The sequence below is a fragment of the Orycteropus afer genome, unplaced genomic scaffold (genome assembly GCF_000298275.1).
Source record: "Orycteropus afer afer isolate SDZICR_OR568_19922 unplaced genomic scaffold, OryAfe1.0 scaffold00411, whole genome shotgun sequence".
NCBI lineage: Eukaryota > Metazoa > Chordata > Mammalia > Tubulidentata > Orycteropodidae > Orycteropus > Orycteropus afer.
Genome location: NW_006921998.1, coordinates 2,883,127 through 2,887,733, shown reverse-complemented (window position 1 = coordinate 2,887,733; position 4,607 = coordinate 2,883,127).

The window sequence follows — 4,607 nt, the reverse complement described above, 5'->3', positions numbered from 1 at the left end:
TTCCAAGGACTGCTCCACGGAAGAAAAATGAGGCAGTCTGCTTCTATAAAAATTTATAGCCCTGGACACGCAGTGGGGATCACTATGACTCAGAATTCACTGCATGGCAGTGAGTGGTTTGTTTTTTTTTTTTTTTCTTTTTGGATACTCATGTGTGTAATCCCATTTGGAATGAGTTTTTCTTTATTATGTTAAAGAAGGTCTATCAGTGTAGAGTGTCTCAAGCAATCACCTTCAAAATATAAAATGAGCAGATTAGTCACAGTGAAGCAAGCAGAGATGGGGGAAGACAGATCTAAGGTGACATGAACATCACCAAGGAACAGAAGCTGAGAAGACACAAGGGCTTTCCCCACCAAACCCACAGAAAGTCTTCCCCCAGTGCTGACATCTTGAATTTGGATGCCTCAGCTCCTAAACTGTGAGAAAATACATTTCTGTTTGCTAAAGACATCCAATTGTAGTATTTCTGTTACATTAGCAACAGAAGGGTAGGATAACTCCATAGAAAATTTTCTCCCAATGCTCTTCACCAAGCCTGGATATTGCCTGTCTGTCGGCCACAATGTGCCATCAAAGAATCATGACAATGCAAGTGACAAGCTCATATTTTATGAAAATCTCTTTATTGGGGGAGAAAATGGTTGCTTCTTTCTCTGACAATATCTTTTGCATTCTGTAATATAACATCTTTGAATTACAGTAAAGAAAACTCTTTGTTTATATTTAGCTGAATTTTCTTTCTATAACATATCAAGAGAAAATATACTATAATTGTTTCAAGTTTTGTTTTTTAATCACAGGCCAAGAAAAATACCCTTCGCACTGACTTTCCTTCCTTATCAGTTTTTCCCTGAGCCTTCAAGCATATATCCTTTACTTCATTCCAGATTGCTGCTCTCCAAGTAGTTGTGTCCTAGTAATCTACTGCCATTGAGTGGACTCCCATTTACAATGACCTTTCAGGACAGAGTAGAACTGCCCCATAGACAGGCTTTCCCAGGTTGTAACCTTACAGAAGCACCCTGCCCCTCTTTCTCCCATGGAGTGGCTGGTGGGTTCAAACTGCTGACCTTTCAGTTTGCAGCCGATCACTTAACCACTGTGCCACCAGTGTGGAACTCCAAATAAGGGAGTTATGTTATAAATTTTTAATTAACTATTCATATATGCTTAAGGTGATTTGTAAATGATAATGAAAGTTTTGGCATAAAATTAGAAATTATTTTTTAAAATAAAAGAACTGAATAGAAGCACTATAACTAAATACAACACAATATCAAAATTTAAGAAGTCAATGGGTTGCTTTAACAGATGATTTGGCACAGAAGAAGACATAATGAATAAACTAGAAGAAAAAACTTAGAACAAAGTAAGAAGAAATGAAGATGGGCAAATGCAAAGTACAGAATTAAAGACACAGAGAGTACCCCAAATCATCCTCACCGCCATCGAGTCAATTCCAATTCATAGGGATGCTATAGGACAGAGTAGCACTGCTTCATACAGTTCCCAAGGCTATAAATCTTTATGAAACCAGGCTAACACATCCTTCTCCCACCAAGCAGCTGGTGGGTTCCAACCACCAACATTTTGCTTACCAGCCCAATGCTTTAACCACAGAGAACCAGAATTCCTTATAGGGAATACAGTGGGAAGTAAACTGTAATTGCAGTTCCAAAAGGCAAGTAGAGATAAAATGGGACAGAGAATATGTGAAGAGATAATGACAGAAAATTTTATAAACTTGCAGAGACATTATCAAGAAGATCTATAGGACTACTGATTCCAGATATGATACAGTAAGCACATTCCACCATATTGTTCTTATGTGCTGTTGAGTCATCTCCAACTCATAGCAACATCGTGTATAACAGAACAAATCATTGCCCTGTCTTGTGCCAGCCTCACAATCCCAGCTATACCTGAGCCCATTGCTATAGCCACCATGTTGATCCATCTTGTTAAAGACCTTCCCCTCTTTTGCTGAGCTTCCAATTTACCAAGCATGAGACAAAGCCTGGCCTTCCTCGCTTCCAAGGAGCATTCTGGCTGCACTTCTTCCAGGACAGATCTGTTAGTTCTTCTAGCAGTCCACGGTACTTTCAGCATTCTTCACCAGCACCACAACTCAAACGCATCAGCTCGTTTTTGATCTTCCTTATTTATTGTCCAGCTCTCTCATGCGTATGAGGCAATAAAATACCATGGCTTGTGTCAAGCGCATTTTAATCTTCATGGAGATATCTTTGCTCTACAGCACTTGAAAGAGCTCTTTTGCAGCCGATTATTGCCCAATGCAATACATCTTTTGATGTCTTGACTATTGCTTCCATTGGCACTGATCATAGAACCAAGTAGTATGAAGCTTTGATAACTTCAATTTTTTCTCCATCTATTGTGATGCTGCTTATTGGTCCAGTTGTGAAGATTTTAATTTTCTTTATATTGAGGTGTAATCCATACTGTAGACTGCAGTCTTTAATCTTCATCAGTAAGTGGTCTAAGTCATCCTCACATTCAGCAAGGAAAGTTGTGTCATCTGTGTATCTCAGGTTGTTAATAAGTCTTCCTCCAATTCTGGTGCTACATTCTTCTTCATATAGTCCAGCTTCTCAGATTATTTGCTCAGCATACAGATTGAATAAATACAGTGAAAGGATACAACCCTGATGCACTCCCTTCTTGATTTTACACCATGCAGTATCCCCTTGTTCTGTTTGAACTACAGCCTTCTGGTCTGTGTACAGCAGGTTCCTTGAGAATACAATTAAATGTCCTGGAATTCTCATTCTTCCATAATCTTTTTATGACCCATACAATCAAATGCCTTTGCATAATCAATAAAACACAAGTAAACATCTTTCTGGTATTCTTTGCTTCCAGCCAAGATCCATTTGACATCAGCTATAATATCCCTCACTCCACATCCCCTTCTGAATCAAGCTTGCATTTCTGGAAGTTCTCTGTCAATATACTGCTGCAACCACTTTTGAATTATATTCAGTAAGATTTTTCTTGCATGTGATATTAATGCTATTGTTTGATAATTTCCGCATTCTGTGGGATCACCTTTGTTTGGAATGGGTACAAATATGAATCTCTTCCTGTCAGTTATCTGTTGTTGTTGTTGTTGTCATGTGCCGTCGAGTCGGCCCCAACTCATAGCGACCCCTCCTTGGGTTTCCGAGGCAGTATCACTATGGAAGTAGGATTGCCCAATCTTCTAGGTAGCCATTTTCCAAATCTCTTGGAGTAGCCAAATGAGTGCCTCCAGGGCAGCATCTGTTTGTTGAAACATCACAATGAGTATTCTGTCAGAGCTTTGTTTTTCACCAATTCCTTTAGTGCAGCTTTGACTTCAATACCATTTCTTCTTGTTTCTTCTTGATCATATACCACCTCCTGAAATGGATGATCAGCTATCAATTCTTTTTGGTATAATGACTCTGTGTGTATTCCATCCATCTTCATTTGAACTCTGTGTATTCCACCATATAATTCCCACTAACTACACTAACAACAACAAAAATGCTAGACAAATTTTGTAAAGCAACTAAAAGAATACTCTGAAAGGTGGAGAAAAGAAGGAGACCTCTCCAGGAGTCATGGAACTTAAGGAAAGTTCCAATAGAATCCACTGTTATTTTTATTTTCTTTGTTTGTATTTTTATTTCTGTATATTCCAACTTGGACTCTAGAGAGGCCAGCAACCTAGAAATGCCATTAGGGGAATGGAAGCAAAGTCCAAATAAAAGCTTATTTTATTCATCTATCAAACAAAAACAAACACACACACACACACACACACACACCAAAAAAAAAAAAAATGGAGTCATCAGGATTATTTCGCTATAGGAGCAGGAAAAGGCAGTATAGAAAGACATTTTTTTTTTTTTACTGTACCTGCTCTTATTGAGAAGAGCACACACAGATGAATTGTGTCTCTTCTCCTTCCTTCTCCTCACTGAGTTTTTCAGTTGCAGAGGCAGTACACAGCCTTCCCTCAGAGCAGTAATGAGACAGTGAACATCTCTCAAGCCAAATAAAGAAGTGAAGAAGGAATTTGGGGAAGAGGATGCTAAGAAAGGAATTTTCCAAATCTGTGATAGAATTACTGAATAGATCTCTGAGTGGCCCATGTATGAAACTGACAAGAAATAACACAGCAAAAATGCTGAGAATTGAATACTGATGTGGGACACCACTCAGGATTCTGGTTAGCTTCTGGGAAACACACAAGTGGACCAGACTGAAATAACACAGCAAAAACTATGAAAATTGAAGTGACAATTGGCAAAAGCCTCCCAAATTGAGCCAAAGTATGCATTCTGAAACTAAACAGGTTTACTTCCTATAAATAGAAGAAATAAGTAGTAACTAGAGTTTTATAAAACAGTAATAAATAATGTTAAAGATCAAATGAAAAATTATTCATCATACCAAGGATGACTCTAATCTCAACTAGAATGAGAAAAAAGTAACCAATAAATAAATACCAACACCAAGATTACAACAATATTGGAATTATCTATCAAGGATTTTAAAAGTTATTTTAAAAATTCTTCAACAAGGAATTATAAAAGTTCTAGAGAAAAAAAAAAAAA